This window comes from Pyxicephalus adspersus, chromosome 2 (genome assembly GCF_032062135.1).
Source record: "Pyxicephalus adspersus chromosome 2, UCB_Pads_2.0, whole genome shotgun sequence".
NCBI classification, from domain to species: Eukaryota; Metazoa; Chordata; class Amphibia; order Anura; family Pyxicephalidae; genus Pyxicephalus; species Pyxicephalus adspersus.
The window spans coordinates 132,018,436-132,037,783 of NC_092859.1; the positions used below are offsets into that span (position 1 = coordinate 132,018,436).

General features: G+C 39.0%; 1 long non-coding RNA gene across 1 annotated transcript; it reads left to right on the forward strand.

The window, feature by feature from the left end:
• Positions 1-3,402: 3,402 nt before the first annotated feature.
• Positions 3,403-9,973, forward strand: LOC140324497 (uncharacterized). Its single transcript, XR_011919547.1, has 3 exons — positions 3,403-3,555; positions 6,349-6,425; positions 9,725-9,973. It is a non-coding gene; the product is annotated as an uncharacterized lncRNA (long non-coding RNA).
• Positions 9,974-19,348: the final 9,375 nt, after the last annotated feature.

The window sequence follows — 19,348 nt, forward strand, 5'->3', positions numbered from 1 at the left end:
TTTTCTGTTGTATACTATTGTAATGAGTTGTACATTTTTTGTCAAATAAATATTCTGATTTTTGTAAAGTTTTGCCAGTGTAATTTTCTTTGCTAAAGATGGATATATCTATATCTATATATGACATCATACAAAGAGAACGCAGTAAGGAATTATCTGAACTTTTAACCTGCAAATTGGCATTTTGTGAACTGAGATACAGGTCTGAGCAAAGGCAGTAAACATAAACAGCTTAGGTTGAATAGATACTTTAGACTTGCCTATTTTAATTTGTTTTCCAGTATTGGTGCCCTTTTTAGCTGTGGTTGTTTGTACTAGGTGCACTACGCTGTAACTGAAGGATCACATTTTAGTAGTTGTGTAAGAATAAAGGTGGCATAGATTTCGACTGAGATCAAACCTCTAGCCCTAATCTGTAGTGGTCCTCTTCATGGCCACTCACTGTTGTACACAGATTTGACAGAGGAGATCTTCATCTACTGGCTTCCTCTTCCTGGATTTGCACTGGAATATGTTATTTGTCTGTCAAGGGAAGACAGTAGTAGATGTTTCAATTGAGATTAGACCTATAGCCCTATTACAGTAGTATAAAATCTCCTCTGCCACTTCCATTTACAACAGTGAGAGGTTGATGAAGTTAAGTCAAAGAGGTGATTCTGATCTAAAGTGGCGCTCCAGATATGAATGGGTGGGTCTCTGACGTGAAGGAGGGCTCTGAATGTATAAGGAAAAATTCTGATGTAAAAGGATGCTCCTGATGTGCAGAACTTTGTCCTAAATAGTAAGGACCACAAATTGGGGCCCACTAATCTGTAGATAGAAATTTATTTTAGAAGACTATTGCCATAGATGGGGGCCCAGGTACAATTTCTGTGATGGGGACCATAGTTCTATGACTTTACCATTGTCGCGGCAGTAAAGACTGAATGGGGAGCCCGCAACCTCCAGGGTTACATACATCACGTATCCCAGGAGGCTTTGGGCTTCTCCTTCTGCAGATGCTTTACTCTAAATGTAAAATATAAACTGCCAATCTCACACATGTACAGTGAGATCAGGCTTATTTTTAATATACAGATCAAATGATGTAAGCAGGAGCAAGATAAAGACAGACAAAGATGGCAGCACCCACTGGTTCCTCTGCTCCACAACCAAGAATAAATCCAGGATGGGCCAAATGGAAGCCAAATTTGAATGGATCAAAGGCTCTGCAGAAATAAAGGTAATGTAATTTTTATTTTAAATAAAAGTTCTTTAACTGAGACAGGGAATTATTAGCAATACATGTGGTGCAGAACACTATTTAACAATATGATATCACATAATATTCACCTGTGAATCAAACTGAATGTAGTTCACTTGAAGGTGAACGGTTTTCCCATCTCTGAGGTCTGGAAACCTATTGCTGCAATCATAACTGTTTACAAGTTTTTGTAATACTTTTTTTTCTTTTGCTAAGTGGCTTTCTGTACAGAACATGTCCTTATCTCTTTTGATAAATCATTTCAGGCTAGAACACAGCAAATAGCCAATAGTTTGCTTTTATTTCCTCATTTCTCCAATGGACTTTGACATATACACATTAGTGTACTCTGATCCCTGATGCTGTAAGTCAATTAAAAAAAAAATCTTTATCTGCCTTTGTCAACCTTGAGGAACACATAAAATAATCTTCAGGTTGTGGGCAACTTCTGCTAAAATCAATTTATTTGGGGCCGGGGGGAACAAAGCCTCTTAAACGGGTGGAGCATACCGTGATAGCTAGATTACTACAATAATAAACAGGAGTTATATAGCACCAACATATTACGCAGCGCTGTACATTAACCTCCCTAGCGGTTCATTTCTTTACGGTTTTATATGTCTAAAAGCAGTACATTGTTTTTCATGAAATTTTTTTTTACAGTATAATATTATAGTATGGGTATAATAAAGTTTGAAACACAAAATCATTTAAAAACAATAAATTGAATAAATTAAAAAATCTATATATTTAAAAAAAAAAATTTAATTTTTTTAAATTAAAAAAAATATACATATTATATTTATACTATTATATATACTGTAAAATAAATGTTCTTGAAAACAATGTACTGCTTTTACACATAAAAATCCAATGTATTGCATTCAATACAGTTATTTTGTATTGAATGCAATACGAATGGATTTTGAATTTCCCACCCGGCCGGCAACGTACACACGCACCGACGTCAGCGGGAACTCCCCGGTGACTCATCGAGTGCAGAAGCAGGAAGAAGAAGGAAGACGGAGAGCGCAGCGCTGGACGGCCCGGGACGCCAGCGGATCAGGTAAGTGCTCTATTTACTAACCTTCCATAGGTTTAACAACCCCAAATGTGACTCGGGGTTACCACTTTTAGCAACTTTTTTCTACCCCGAGTCACACTCAGGGTTACCGCTAGGGAGGTTATATAGGGATCCTTTTTTACTTAAGCCATGTACACATGATTGTTATCTGAGATAAACAACCATGAATCTCTTGGGCCACAATCTAGCGTGTGTACCATGGTTCCCCGACATCGTTTAGCAGGAGTGACAAGGAGATCGCTGTCATTTCTAATAGGGGAGGACGCTACGGGCTGATTCCCACTCGTCCTCCCCTTTCCTTAAAACTTAACAGCGATGTACACACAGTGGGCATTTGTGCTAATGTTGTTTAAAATGCTCATGAAAGATTTCCAGCTCCCGAACTACCTACCTAACTCATCCACTAATGTGCAGATAGACTTTTAAATTTAGTCCACCTTTCCTGCTCCATGAATGAGAAAGTATTAAAGCTAGAGGGTTGGGGGGATGCTGTGAGAATCCGTGTATACCCTCTTAGGATTAAAAAAGGTTTTGCTTTCCAAGAGTGTGAACAGTATTTTGCAGAAAGCACAGTACAGTAATAAGATTTTACAATTAGGAGTAATAATTTTTTGACTGTAATATAAGGGAAATGAGCTGCACTTGGCTGTATGCAAATAAGACTCAGTTTATAAAACAGGAAATCTAACATTCCCTTAGATCAGTGTTTCCCAACCTTTCTTAGTCGCGGCACATATTTTACAATTAGAAAAATCCCACGGAACACCGTGATTTGGTACTACACTTTATATTGCCCACCTTGGTGTACCCAAGGACCGCAACCTGGCAGTAACCAGCGGCGCAACATCCTCACCATCAGAGGCTCTGGAGAAGACCTGGTTACTGCTTAGACTCTACGCCTTGTCCTTTTTCAGGGCTCACACAACCTCTGTGCAAGCCGTAGTGCCCCCTAGTGGTCCTGTCTCCCTTAGCGTGACAGCAGGTATGAAGTGTGATCACCAAGAGGTCCCTCCCTACAGCAGCTTCCAAAATTTTCAGAACTGAATCTCAGGCTGTTCTGCCAGGCAAAACTTTAGCACTTCACATGTGAAAAGTTTAAACATTGATCCTTTATTTTCCTTTTTCCGCAGTTATTGGTGAGGGTATGCATTCTTATATCGGGCATTTGCGTATGAAATCATGCAGCATGTACCTGATGCGGAGGTTACTGGTAATGAAGGGAGAAGGGGTAAGTATAGGACTTTTATGTATGAGTAAACCTCAAACCTCCACATTGCCAACCTACTTTCCAAATTCTTAGTTTACTGTCTGTCTCCGATTTTAGTACTTTGAGTCAATAATTCCAAAGAATTGCACAGAAAGATTGGGTAAAAGTGAACAACCCAACTCCAGACACTTGTTAACATACTTGTATGACAAAAAATGTGATTTGTAAGGAAAAGTTTGCCATTTGACTCAGTATAGGTTTCCTTAAACAAAAATGAAAATTAGCTTTTATCAGGGTGTGGTCCCTTACATTTTTATGCATTTTGTTTAACGTTATTATTAATGTTATTTTGTTTATTACTTTCTTTACTTACATTTTTTACTATCATAAGGGAACTGACAAACCAATTTCTGATAACATAGTAATAGGTCCCTTTTTTATTGTAATGTATTTTAAGTAAGGCAATAACAAGCACCTTTATGATGGCACAATGCAGATGACTCACACTGATCTGCTGCCTTAGGGGAGATGCTACATGTACCCAGAACAGCCCAATAGAGAAGAAATGGGGATGGCAGTGATTGGGTTAGTTCTGCTTACTGGCACCCCCTGTCTTTAAGAACCAGCACTGCTGAGAAAGCTCAAGAATTTGACTTGTGCCAGCCACCTAGAGCTGCTTGGGATTGCCGGTCTGAACCCACCCATACTCCATTTGTGTACATTCTGGGCACTGGAGGACAGAATATGAAAAGCTCAGAGCAGAGGGTTTCCAGGTTCAAAATCATGCCAGAGGGGGAATCATCAAAAATGTTTGCTGATCCTTTCCTCTCATTCTTAAGATGCCAGAAATGAATGAGCTCCCTTGTGCACGGGTTTTATGTCATCCTAATTTGGCCAATCAAGACACCCAAACACCACGACAAGGAAGAGAAGGAGAAAAAAATGGCGACACTCATGATGGAACACAAATAGATATAGGCATACCAGGGTTTAGTTCCAGTTAAAGGAACCAGTGTTATGATGTAGTTATGTATTTGTACAGAATGTTACATTCCTATAGAATTTTCTTCTTGTAAAGAATGTTACTTTAAAAACCTGAAAATTCAACTTCTTTTATTGTAATTAAGTGCCTCTACTTCCTATTCCAAACATGCAGCCTAGAAGTAAGGATAGCCTCAGAGGTTTTATTTTGGAACATGTAATGTAGTCACTTGGACACTGGAAAGAGAAAGGCTCTGCAAGCCACCCAATGGTATAAAAAGGTATTTGGCTTTTGGACCTGGACTGATTAAATGTTGAGGCTGCCAGTAAACTCCTTCTACTCTTAATTGCATGTATGTTGTGCTGATTTATTGTCTGATTTATTGGCGCTGATTTATTATAGCTCTCCAAGGCTGGAGAGAATACACTTTGATCAGTGAAGCTGGGTGATCCAGCAAACCTGGAATGGATCTGGTCCAGGTTTTAAAATGTTTGCTAGCAAATAGCAAATGATTTGAAGAAAACCATTCCAGGTTTTCTGAATCACCCAGCTTCACTGAAGAAAGTGTATTCCCTCTAGCCTTGGAGAGCTTTAGTAAATCAGGGCCATTGTCTCAGTATTCAGATAGGAATAATACTAGAGAGAGACAGGCAGCCAGCATTTCTGAAAGAAGATTCTACAATGAGAGCAACCAATATTCTTTAACTACAGGTTAGGTCAAGAATGTTTTCTATTTATTATCAAAACCCAAAAACCACATTTATTGCCTACAAACGTGTCCCTGGATCAGTTTCTAGAAAAATTAAATTAACATTTAGTTGCCAAATTGGAAATCCTGAGTCAGCAGAAAAAAGTGATGCCATGACATTCCATTTTTTATCAGAATGAGGTGTGTATAATTAGCACATGACATTTCCACTCATCTAATAATCCAATAACAATGTCTAAGAAGATGATCTTGGCACTAGTCTCAGTTGTAATTCAGTGATCTAGATGTTTGCCAGTTCTTTGCCTATTTGGAAACATTGTCCGAGTTCTGTTCTTTTGTTTGAAACAGGGAAGGTAGTATACAGGATGAATGCATTACAGGCCACTGGTAAAGTAAATGGGGTGTAGAAAGAGTGTAGATAAAAAATATATTGGGTTTTTAATTTTTCACGTTTGTATTTGTACCCTTTATTGTAGGTATTTGTTTATTTGTTGCGTGTAAAATATGTTTTCTACTTTTTCTGAATAAAAATGTGTTGAAATAAAATATATTAGGTTGTAAGTGCTGAGACACCGTCAGTCTAAATAGGCAAGCTAGCAAATCAAACAACCTCCTATCACTAGAGATTGGCCTTGTTCTGGGAGAGCTGCTTGGTTGGCTCAAACCCTAGCAAGCCATTATGGTGGCCTTGCTCCATGCGCCTTTAATAGGGTCTATACTAACAGAATTATATGAGCTACTGCTTGCTTGGTTGGTGTTCTGACCCTCTACCATTAACACCTTCTGAATCTCTGACCCAGAATGAATACACAGCTCAAATGGTTCAGACAATTGCCATGGCAATATCTGCATGCTTGTTTCAGGTGTGTGGTTGAAAATACTGAAATCAAAAGCTTTATATCCAATTAGCATACTTTATAATGAATTCAGTGATGGCAGCTTCCATCAGCTTTCAGTAAAGGTTGTCTGTAGGGAATACAAATGTTAAAGGTTTATTGATATGCTGTACTTAGATATCACTATGAAAGCCTTTTATAGTGGTATGAGTGTTTGGGAAGTATTGAACATCTTGCAATTTTCCTGTTTTTTCCATTAGTCACCTCTGTACTCTCCTTTATTACAGGAAGTTTTGAAGTCAACGTCAACAATGAGCTAATCTTCTCTAAACTGGAGAGTGGTGGCTTTCCATACCCACAAGACGTAAGTATCATGATGTCCATGAACTGTAAAACAAGGCAGCATATTTTATGCACCTGTATATATATTAGCTGTGAATGGCCACACATGTAGTGGACAATCGTGGAATCCTTAATTTGTTTTATAGCAATCTTTGTTTTTACAAGTAAACCTGGACAGGTATTAAATACTCCATAATGGCACTGCAGCATTGATTAAGGTCCTTTTTAAACATAGTTAATGCAAAACTCCAGTCTTTAGTCCTGTGCAGTTCAGCAGACTCTGGTCCTTAAATAAAACCCCTTACTTTGATTTACCTGTAAATGTTTAGCACTTTGCAGTAAAAGTAATGCATATAGCTGTCACTAAAAGAAACAATGAAAATGAGTGCTTGCAAAGAGTTACTTACAGGGCTATTGTTAGGTTTATGCCCCCTGGCAGGTGACAGGGGAATACCTGGGGTGCGGAGTCTAAGTATCTCTCGGTTTTTACTAGTGCACCCCCCCCCCCCCAAGGGAGGATGAGCCGGTGACCCTAGTGGACACTGGACTATTTTACTGTGGTTGTGGCTCACCAGGGGTGAGCTGAACAGAGGGCTCTGGTGTAGGGACTGCCAAAATCAGGTACTACCGTAAGTAAGATGACAGGAAGAGGCAAGGTCTAAGGCAGACGTAGTTGAAGTCCAGGCACAAGTCAGGGCAGGCAAGCGTAGTTAAGGTCAGGCACAAGTCAGGAATCCAAAGAGGTACAATATGGCGGAGTATAGCTGAACAAGTCTCAGATAGCAAGACTGAGACCAAGACGCTTTGCATAGGGAGGAGTAGGATGCTGCAAGCTGCTAAACAGATGATCTGCAGGTGAAGTAGTAACAGCTATACTATTGTCCAGAGAACAACAGAACGTTGTACTGACTGCAAATTAAGTTGTTTAAAGATCAGTGACAACAGTGTAAGATAAAGTAATTTTCAGATTAGAGGCTCTCCCGAGAATATTCAGATTTTGGAAGAATCTGCTAACGTTCAAAGTGCTTGATATTACCTGACTGCTCAGATTCACACCTGGAAACTGATAGAGTACACAGAGCATTGATAGCAGCAAAAAAGGACCCCCAGAGACGTGATTATAATGTGACAGAGTCCTGGATGGGTAAAGTATTCAGTCAATCTTTTTGGAATTATCCCCCATGACGATCCAAAGGAGAAGATCTTTAAACCATTACTGCAAATTTTACAGGAAAAAGAAATACAGATGGGCTTCTTTCCCTGCAGTTTATTTTTCAGTGCGGAACGTATTCTTTTGTCTCCTATATGGAAAGGGAAGAAAGTATTACCAGATCTGGGATTCTTTCCATCTTCTGAAATTCAGCCAGTAATTGGCGCCCCTGCCTCTGTTTATCCCTTATGGAACAAACCTAAAAAATGAGCTAAAATGCATAGTATATTTGTAATAAAGTGTTGTAAAAAATGAGTGTTTATTTGTCTACCATAAGGTATTAGGATACTAAAGATGCTTATTTTATAATTGAAAGATACAAAACTAAAGCTATCCATGAAGTTATAAAAAATAAGCAGGATGCAGAGGTCGGTAATGATGGCTCCTAAATCCTAAGGGGGACTGGGAGTTCCTAACTTTTTTCAATATCATAGAGCTGCTCAAGTGGCTTGATTTTCTCTAAATACAATACTGGATTAGAAACCCCAATGGGTAGAGATTAAAGCTCTGGCTTGATCTTTTATAATAATAGAATTGTTACTGTGGATTCAGAGAGACTATAGACCAAAAAATAGCTGCCCTTCTTTGGCCTATTCAGCGTGGGAGTAAAAATAACTCAACCATATGTTTACCCCATGCTCCCCCTACTTCCATTTTGAATCTGAAATTTACAACACGACTGGACACAGTAAGCTTTAAATGGTGAATAAATAAGCGTTTTATGCATATAGGGCAATATCTGCTTATAGGTATTAGTTGGGTTGAGTTGGTCAGAAAAACGGGGGCCCCAGCCTCAGAATATTTTCGGTATATACAGTTATACTAATTTGTACATTCTAGGTTGGCATTGAGTTCACCTTTGTATAATCAGACTCCTTTTGAGAAAACTTGCAAAACCAAAGAATCTGCCAAGGACCCAATATCTATATTATATTTTATAATGCACCAGTCGCCAACCGGTGCAGTGGTCCGCGATAAAATTTTGGTGGTCAACGGCTCTGGCTGGTCAGGTGAAGGACCTGGCTTGGTGGGCTGCACTGGCCAGAGCAGCAGACCATGTCCCCCGTACGCAACGCAGGCTCAGGGAAGTGGGCTGGTTGTGTCTCTGGACACAACCCGCCCATTCTCCCATCGCAGGCTCAGACCTACAATTGGAGAGTGGGCAGGTTCTATCATCATGACATCACTGTGGGGGAAGTTTCTTCCCCTTTGAGTGACACCCGACTGCGCGGTCTGGAGCCGGTAAATTTAGTGGTCTAGCTACCACTGTTATAATAGATAGAATAGAAGGTAAAGACAGCACCTATTATTTATTATTAATATTATTACACAGTACCTATATAGCGCCATCATATTACTCAGAGCTGTACAAAGTCCATAGTCATGTCACTAACTGTCCCTCAAAGGAGCTCACAATCTAATGTCCCTACTATAGTCATATGTCATTAATGTAGTCTAAGACCAATTTAGGGGGAAGCCAATTAACTGCATGTTTTTAGGATGACCTGAAAATGAATTATTTATTAGTATAAGGTTCTGGCACCTAAACCAAATAAAAATTAGTTAGATATATGTCACTGGCAGCACAGTTAGCTATTACAAAAGCTTGGAAATCTACCAAAATTATAAAATCTGTTATGAGGGAGAAACGCAATTGGATTATGATAGATGATAGACTTGCTTGCATCCTTTGTGATATATTGGATGTCTTTGAATGGATCTAGAGTACATGACAGAGTTATATTAAATTTAAATAAGGAAGGAAAGGGGGAAAGAAAAGTGGAAAAAAGGTAAAAAAAGAAACACTGAAGTGAGGGAATTGAAATGAAACTACAAAACCCTCTGCTTTTTTTTTTTTTTTATGATGCTGTTAGAAGGAATTATGTGTATATATTGGTAAATGATATTCCATGTTCATCTTTTATTTTTTCACCCTTTTAAGGAAGGAACTTGTAAACTTTTTGTACGTTACTATAAACAAATACAAATATTGAAATAGAATAAATGAAGTCAACTGAACCATTGCATTGCAAAATGTATTTTTGTTACTGGAAGGTTGTAGTTTAAAAATTGTTTGGTTGATCATAAAGTTGTTTGTTTTTGTTTTTCAGATCGTAAAGGCAATAAAGAACATTCAAGATGGCCAGAAAGTTGAGAAGATTGCCAGGAACAGGACAGTTTGCACTATCCAGTAGAATATGAAATTAGAAGACGGTCTGTTTTACAGACTAGGGCAGGTTCTGCTAATGACTGGTTTTGTCTAAAGTTTGATAAAATCATGAAAACCCTTAAGAGCCTGTTCTAGAAGGCTGTAAGACAGCTTATTCATGTCTATATACTATAAAGATTATCAACAATCACTGTTTAGTCTGTTATTTTTCTAGAAATATATTCCTATTCCATATCATATCATGTTTTTCAAAGTTCAACTCAGGTTGATCACGTTTAAAGGTAAACTTCACCTTTACATCAAAATATCACAAGTGCTTTCCATGCAATCATTTATTTGCTTTAGACAGATGAATTGACAATGACTGCAGGATCCGTAAAGAGAAGCTTTTAATTACATAAATAATTTAAAAAAGTATAATCTTTGGTTCTGATAATATGGTGGTGCATTTCTTATACTATAAAAATATTTGTTGCCATTATTGACCTGAGAATATTGGCTACCTAACTTAAATATTTCTAGAGTCACTGACCTGGAACAGATATGCAGCAAATGCAGTCACAACTTGTTGGATAGCTTGATCCAAGTCCATGTCTAAAAAAAAAGATTGAAGTCATAGCTTTTAATAGTTTGAAAAAAGTCTTACCTTAAGATCTCCAAACATCTTTTTTTTCCCATTCTGCAAAATCTATCCCTAGTGCTCTGTAAACACATTCCAAATTTAATGAATGGTTTTAAGGCACATATATATGATGGATTCACTGATTTTTGGCAGACTTTTGGAGTTGCAGACCCGTGCCAAACATTGCAGTTTGCCTGGCATTGGATTTGCAAAGAGTTATTTGAGCTTTAATAACATAACACAAATGTGTGTTCTGTATGCCCATGTCAACAGGACTTTAACGATATGATACTTTATTTTAACCGCCATTTTCTTTTGCGGGGGGTGGGGCAGCTATCAGAAAGTGTATGTTATGTGGGGGGTCATTTGCTGACCTAACATGTTGTGCTGTGTATGTGTTGAATGTTGTAAATGTATATGCTTGTGTTATATATTTATTTGGACCTGGTACAGGTGGGTGGTATGTTTTTCACAGGCAGCTTAGACAGCCCCTTGAAGACCCCCAAGACTCCTGCAGGCAGTCCAGAAACAACTTTTGCAGCCTGGGCAGCCCTAGAGGACCCCATGGCTGAGCATAGCCCAGAGCTCTCAAGTAGATTCCATTCACCAGTAACTGGTCCCTCGATCCTGGACATGGCCAGTAGTAGGACCATGAGTGACACTGACATTCCATTCCCAGACTACTGGTCATCTCTATCTGGTGCCTATGCTGCTCTCTGGGGCCATGTAGAGAGTTACAGAGACCAATTAGAGGGCTGAGGTTAAGCATTGCAGCCAACTAAGCGGAGGGCTCCTACTCTGCCATGTCCAGGTTTGAGCACAAAAGTATGTCACCTCCCAGTTCTGCAGTTAGGAAAGGCCAGGAGACACCAGGTTTTATTTCCAGGCCCACTATGTTCCATGGGATCTGGTACAGGTGGGTGGTATGTTCTTTACATGCAGCTTAAACAGCCCCTTGAGGACCCCCAAGGCTCCTGCAGGCAGTCCCATCCCCTCAGCCAACTGAATGTAAGATGATGCAGAAGAAGGCATTTGTAGGAAGGCAGAGGTCCATTAGAAAAAAATAGAATTGGAGAGTTGCCTCCAATGGTAAGCTCAGGATGGGTCGCATGTGTATACTGCTTGGGTGGAGGGAGAGGCCCCCAGCACCCAGGATGGTCAGCTGGACAACTCAGGCAATATGGGGCCGTACACAAGCCCCTACTTAGGTAGATATGTAGGACAGCTTGCTTACAAGGGGTTGAGGCACACAATGTATAGGATTTGGATGGTAGGTCTCATGAGTGACCATTGTCTCGTAAACAGATGACTGGCTGCAAGCAGGTAGGTAGAATGCACACAAGCCTCATAGGTGAGTTGGTAGGATGTAAGGTGAGTGTACATTACAACCTACCTCACCCTGTACATTAAATAGGGTCATTGGCTTTATCGAGCTGCACTAATGTAATGCATATTTGAACAGGACATATGGTCCTATATACTTCCAATAAGATGTGAGAGGTTCCCAAGAATTGTTATGAACTCGAGCACATTAATAAAACTGGTGTACATCCTCCAGTTGGGAGGTAAGACCTTCAACATACTTGAATAGAATTTGTTTATAAATTAAAAAAAGAATAACGTGGGAGGAATAAAAATAAAGAGAGTGAAGAATAAGAAAAAAAACAACCCCGTCCCAAAGAGCACACAACCTAGGTCACATGTGTATCTTCCATAGGGTAACAGGGGAAAGGATCAGTCAACTCAAAAGGAAGTTATCTGGGCCCCAAGAACCTGTATAATCTATCCAAGGCTGCCATATTTACCTATTTTTCTCATGCCAATCCATAAGAATAGCAGGGAGTTTATCATTATTAATACCTCTTTTTCCTAATATTTATTTTCTTGAAATTGAAGGGTGGGAGATTTTGAAGCTTTAGCAATAGTCAACTAGTCAATGTTCACAACATTACTTACATGTAATGTAAGTACCTTTACTTTGCAAAATAACTTACAGGTTGTAATTAACTGCGCCTCCCATGGGTTTCTGGGAAGATTAACAAATAAAACTTAGTTAATATAATGGTATACTCTGATCCACCGTGGGACAGGTCCACCACATATAAAGCATAGTTCCTGGGGTTTGACAGTCTCGCATGCATGCTTTTTTAATTGTATTTACAATATAATTTACCATTTCATTCTACAAACATTTTTAGATAGTTATTATCTATATTATTTCCTCCATGATATACTTCAAACACAATCCTATCCAAAACATGCAGCTCAAACACCACTGTAATGCCTCAATCATACAAGAATTGAAATATACAAAAAAAAAAGCTTCATGTCAGCACACAAATCGTTAATCCCCTTGCTCGTCCTACTCTCAGGATTGTGACTCAATAAATTTAGGGCAACCCATGCACCTGGTGTTCCTTCTTTTACCTCCTTTTACTCTCATGTGCAAACAACTTACCTAGTTACCTAATAATTTCAATGGTGTCTTAGGTGGGAGCCCTGCTTCTGGTCCTTCAGGGCAGCCTGTAGTAAACCTTAAAGACAGTAGTAAACAGTTAAAGAAATGAGTTTCCACATTCTAATTTACAAAGATATTCAGAATTTTTTTTGTTTCACATTAGGCCCCATGCATTTTTCATTTAATATGTCTCCTGATCAGGTTGAAAACTTCTTCCAAAGTATTCTCCAAAGTTCTCCTGGATATGGTGGCTCTCCGGCGTCAGAGAATTTACCATTACCTAGACAACAGCTGGAAGAATTAAAGTGAATGCTGAACTTAGAAAAGAGCAATCTTCTTCCCACTCAGACACTATTTTATCTTGGGACACAGATAAATACGGTCACCAATGCAATCTCTCTCCCAAAGCAAAAAATACTCACCATATTGAGGAGAATCGGCCATGTTGGCAGAAAATTGTTACTAACAGCTAGACAATATCCGAGAATTATAGGGACTATGGTATGTACCATGCTAATGACAAAATGGGTCCAGTGGAGAATGTGCACTTTCCAAATAGAACCAGTCTACTATGGTAGCTGGACAAACAGAACTTTCTGAATTGTCATTCTCCCCATGAAATGGGTAGTTCTCAACTCAGATGCCAGCAAGGAAGGATTGGGAGCACTCTGCCAAGTTATGATAGGGACCCTAAGCAACTCTGCGGGCACACTGTCAAATGTACTAAAACTGCCAGCAGCAAATCAAGGCCTTCCAATAGGGTAAATCTGTCCTCAGGATGGACAAAATCACAAGGGTTGATTATGTGAAAAACCAGGGCTGCACACACAGCAGACGCCATTTAAAATAAGTAGTCCCCATTATAATTTGGTCGCAGGAAAATCTGTTCCATCTCTCTGCAATTTACATTCCTGGAACACTGAACGGGCATGCGGATCATCTGTATAGAACAACGGTTGACAACAACGAGTGGTCTCTACAGCAAAATGTCTTCAAAATGGCAGTCAAGTGGTTCTTTCTTCCCATAGTAGATCTCTGTCCCTCCAGCGAATCACACAGTTGAGAGTTTCATATTGAAATTTACTTTCTGTCGAGCCCTGGGTGCAGATGCACTGATGATGGACTGGCATTTCCAGTTAGCCTACACCTTTCCCCCAGTGCCATTAATCCACTAGTTCTATCTGCTAGAGGAATCAACGCTGGTATTAGTGTTCAATCCTAATTGGCCAAAACGCCTTTGGTATTTGCTCCTTTAAAAATTTAGTACAGGGAGCCCTTCTCCATCTTCAAGCCAATGTCTCCTGTTCCATCAGAATCCAAGGAAGCTATGCCTGGAGCTAGTCCAAACACTTTTGAAGTCACCTTTATGTCACATTACCAGCATCGTTACCTACAGGTGACATTGGTCAAAAAGTGTTGTCCACAGTCTCCTCACTCAGCATGGAGCACCAACCTTTTTATTAAGGAGGACTAGTTATGGAACTGGTACATTGGTTGGATTTATTGTATTGTAACAATCCTGAGAGTAAGAGGAGAAAGGGGATTAACTAATTTGTATGCTGACATGGAGCCAGTCAGGAAAGGAAAACTACAGTAGGTAAGTATTCAGTTTTCTGGAGATTGAGTTAGGTAAAGCGTAGTACCTAGCACCATATCCAATTAAACAAATATTTCAACATCTAAGAGGGGGACATGCTGCAAACCACTTGATATAGGAAATAGCTTTTCAATAAACTTTGTTGATGATCCATATTAAAAAGATATAATCAATGTATTGCTGCCAAATGAAAATATGTATTAGCAAGGGGGGCAAGCTCTTCCTCTGCAAATATCTCCCTCTCCCAAACTCTGTGGTACAGATTGGCATATGTGGAGGCACAGTAGGTCCCCATTACTACACCCTGTACCTGGAGGCGCAAAATGTTATTAAAGGTGAATATATTCCTTTTTTCCAATTGTATTTTAATAGAGAAGTAATAAATAAATTATATATATATATATATATATATATATATATGCAATCATACATACAAGTACTTATTAAGCTTTTTTACGACATCTCAGGCTGCTAATGGGCATTGTGTAATCTGAGATACTGGTCTGAGCAAAGGCAGTAAACATGAACAGCTCAGGTTGAAGTAAAACTCCATCTGCATCAATAAGTTTGCTATCCAGTTTTTGAGCCCTTTTAAGCTGTGACTGTTTGTACTAGGTACACTATCCTGAAAATGCAAGATCACATTTTAGCAGTTGTGATGGAATATGGGTTGCAGAGGTTTTGATCGAGATCAGACCTCTAGACCTAACTCGTAGTGGTCCTCTTCATGGCTGCCCACTGTTGTACACAGATTTGACATAGGTGATCTTCTTCTATTGGCTTCCTCTTCCTGACTTTGTTCTAGATGATGGTATTTGTCAAAGCCTGGCAAGGGAAGACAGTAGTTGAAGATCTCCTCTGCCACATTAGTGAAGTTACACTCCCTGGTATAAGACTTTGGGTCCATGCTAACAGAGGTCTGGATATCCTGATGTGTATGTAGGATTCTGAGGCAAAGGGGTGACTCTGATCTAAAGTGTGGCTCCTGATATGAATGGGGGGACTCTGATGTGAAGGGGGTAAGCCTGACAAGAAGGAAGGATCTTATTATAAAAGGGAAAATTCTGATGTAAAAGTGGGCTCCTAATGTGTAGGAGTTTGTCCTAAATGGTGGAGGCCTTGTCAAAAATTAGTATTGGGACCCACCGATCTGTAGATAGAAGACCATCAGTGGTTGCCATGGTTGAAGGCCCGGGTACAATTTTCTCCATTGGGGCCCATAGCTCAGTGAATATATCACTGAATGTTAGAAATGTGTTATCCCAAAGCCAAGGCTCACATCCAGCACTGAAGGCTGCTCCAAGCACAGAGGCAAGAAAGTCTATGACAAGCAGCCAACTTGTACACAATATTTTATATAGCACCATCCTATTACGCAGCGCTGTACAAAGTCGATAGATGTGTCACTAACTGTCCCTCAAAGGAGCTTACAATCTAATGTCCCTACCATAGTCATATGTCATTAATGTAGTCTAAGGACAATTTTTTTGAAGGGAAAACAATAAACCTTATGGCATGTTTTTTTTCGGGATGTGGGAGGAAACCAGAGTACCTGAAGGAAACCCACGCAGACACAGGGAGAACCTGCAAACTCCATGCAGATAGTGCCCTGGCCGAGATTCGAACCTGGGACCTAGCGCTGCAAACGCAAGAGTGCTACCTCTGAGCCACCATGCTGATGCATGTTCTCACGTTTTCAAAAGCATTTTCAAACTCATCATAATAATCCTGGTAAAAATCCACTCATCATAATCATCCTGGTTGTGCATTCTGGCAGTACTGGGTACACTGTATGCCTTGCTACTCAGAATAAAAAATTGCCAGGCAAAACAGTTTCCATACATATATTTCTTCTATGTACAGTATGTAAGCATTTGCCAGAAATCAGCTGTAATGTTCAACATTGTAATGAAATATGTTTCACTTGTGTTACATAGCCTTAACCGAGATGGCCAGAGAATTTCTAGCATAGCATGCGGTGCAGAAAGCTATTTACCAATATGACAGGAATACGTATAATGTTCACTCGTAAATCTAAAACACTGAATAACTTGAAGGCTTAGCTGTTTAGAAACGCTTTCCCCATAATACTTCCTCTGAGGTGTGGAAACATATGTATTGCTACAATCATATCTGTTTACCAATGTTTGTAACACTTGGTGACTATTTACTCTTTTTCAAAGTGGCTTTCTTTATTGATAATGTCCTTATCTCCCTTGATAAGTCATTTAATGCTAGAACACAGACAGTAGCAAATAATTTGCTTGTATTTCCCCAATTCTATGATTGACCTTGACATATACCTATTTGTGCATTCTGATACCTGATGCTGTTGGTTAATGTATGTACAAATTCGAAAAAAAATGCACTATAACTGCGTTTCTCAACCTACATACCCCCGAGGAAAACTTTAAATAATTTTCAGGTTTTGATGAACTTCTGCTAAATTCAATTTATTTGGGGGGCTAGATTACTACCTTTATAGACTACTAAAAACATCATTATAGTCACACAACTGGTTGTATCAAGCGGGGTTGGCACCATTACTAAGCAGGCATCATCAATATACAGATCAAACAGAAAGAATTGAAGAACACTGGGATTTCATGGTATCCTGGTAAGAATAGCCGATCTATAATATTAAGCTGTATCTGTACTATAAACCAATGGTTCCAGATTTTATCTTGGCTAGAGATGCATAAAAATATTTTATACAGAGCAAAAAATAAATAAAACAACAGTTTAAAAACGTATAAACATTTAAAAAAGGTTACATTGACCAAAACAGTATGACAATATATGTAGGCTGCAAAAAGATAGTTAATGATAGCAGAAGTCACAGACCTTGTACAAGCATACAGCAATTGTCATACAACCAAAATCCAGAGAACTAAAGTTTTTGGAAATGGAAACTGACATTTTGCTTATGACAGGATTACAGTGGTAACTTTTCTGAAAAATAACTTTGTGGCCCGAATTTCTTAAAATATAGTTTGCAGGTTGTAGAGGAACATGATGTTGACAGCAATGCTATTCTGACACAACAAGGCTGATTTACTGAAGATGGTGAGCACCCTCACACAATAATCTGTTTGTAATATTCACTTCAACTTCACAGGCATGTATTTGTTTCATCTGCAAATAATTAGATAATTTATTTGTATATTAACACAATTTATTCAGCCAGGTCTGTCTGCACACTTTACCTGTACATCCAATATATTATTGTTATACAATTACAATATATTTTGTTATTCAATGTTTAGCAGCAGATTTCAGCTGCAGTGTGGAATGTGTGTTTGTTTGGAGTCAGTCACCAAGATAACACTGACAGCTGGGTGCAATCTCTGATCTCACTACCTGCACTGCTCTCCATTGTATTGCTGGTTTTATCTGACTGATCATGTGACCTCAGAAAACAAGCAAGCCAAAAATGATTAGGCAGGGTTACATGTCTGGTTCTTTCTGTAGTACTGCCCTGTCTGTTGCTTTATAAAGAGGCAGCCCAGTCCCTCCTGGATAACACTGGAAAGCAGCAAGATGACTAGCCAGAGCCAAGCCCTGAAGATCCATGTGGAGTACTGGTAAGACTGTCATCTGGAAAATCATTGCAGAGATTGTTAGCAGCCATGCTTAAGGTTCATCAGTATGGATCTATGACTGTGTACAATGTTCTACTATGTTTTGTTACATTTCCTAAGAAAAACCTGAGATTGCTGTTATGCTGTTTTTTTAATTAGGCCATGTACCCATTATATTTGCTGCCTGAGATAGACAATTGTGATTCTCTTCGGTGAAAGTCTAGCGTGGGTCCCATGGTCCCCCAACATCAATTAGCCGGACAATAATGAGTGACAAGGATGATGGCTGTTTTTTCTTATTGGGGAGGACGCTACGGGCTCACTCCCACTCGTCCTCCCCTCTCCATAGAACTAAACAGCAATGTGTACACAGTGGTCATTTGCACTAGTGTTGTAATTACTCCCGAAAATTTTCCTGTATAGCTCATTCTTTAATGTGCAGATAGACTTTTAAATTTACAGTGCTATGTAATATGTTGATGCTATATAAATTCTGTTTAATAATAAATTTAGTCCACCTTCCCTTCTCCATGAATGGGAAGGTAATAAAGATAGAGAGTTAGATAGATGTCAGGAAATTCGCATTAGGTCAGCAATGATTTTTTTTAAAATGCTGGAATTTACAGGGCTTAACCCCCACCCATGAGTTTTTATTTTTGTTTAAATAGAAGAATGTTGTATCTCCACATTTCTAAACTCCTACTGACTTGCGGGCATGAGTGAGGGGAGAGAATGCTGTGAGATTCTGCATATTCACTTCTAGGGTTGTAAATTACTTTTATTTATTTTTTTAAACATAAAATACAGTACAGTAATAATATTCTACAATTTGAAGTAATCATGCACTTCTGGCTGTAATAAGAGGGAATTAGCTGCTCGTATTCATATGCAAATATAAGGCTTTTTTTTTATAAAACAGGGAATCTAACATTCCCCTGGTGGAAATCTTCCAGGTCCATATTATTCAATGACAGTAATTGATTCCCACCAAGGAATGTTTGCGGGAATGTCAAATTTCTGGTTTATAAATAAAGCCCATAGACCTTACCAAATTCTGTATTTGCATACACTTTTCCTAGTTTTCCTTTGTGTTTTGCATCTAAGCAGGTTTCCCCTGGAAGAATTTCAAATGCCTGAGCTCATGCTAAGATTTAAAGATTTGCTGAGTGTAAACACCGTAGAATATAGGTGTAATTAAGGTGTGGAATTTAAAGCCTGCACAGGTTAAGTTGCTTCACCTGCTGGTTTGTAAAATTATTAGCCAAGGTGGGGTGGTTGTACTAATGTGCAGAGACCTGGAACTTTCT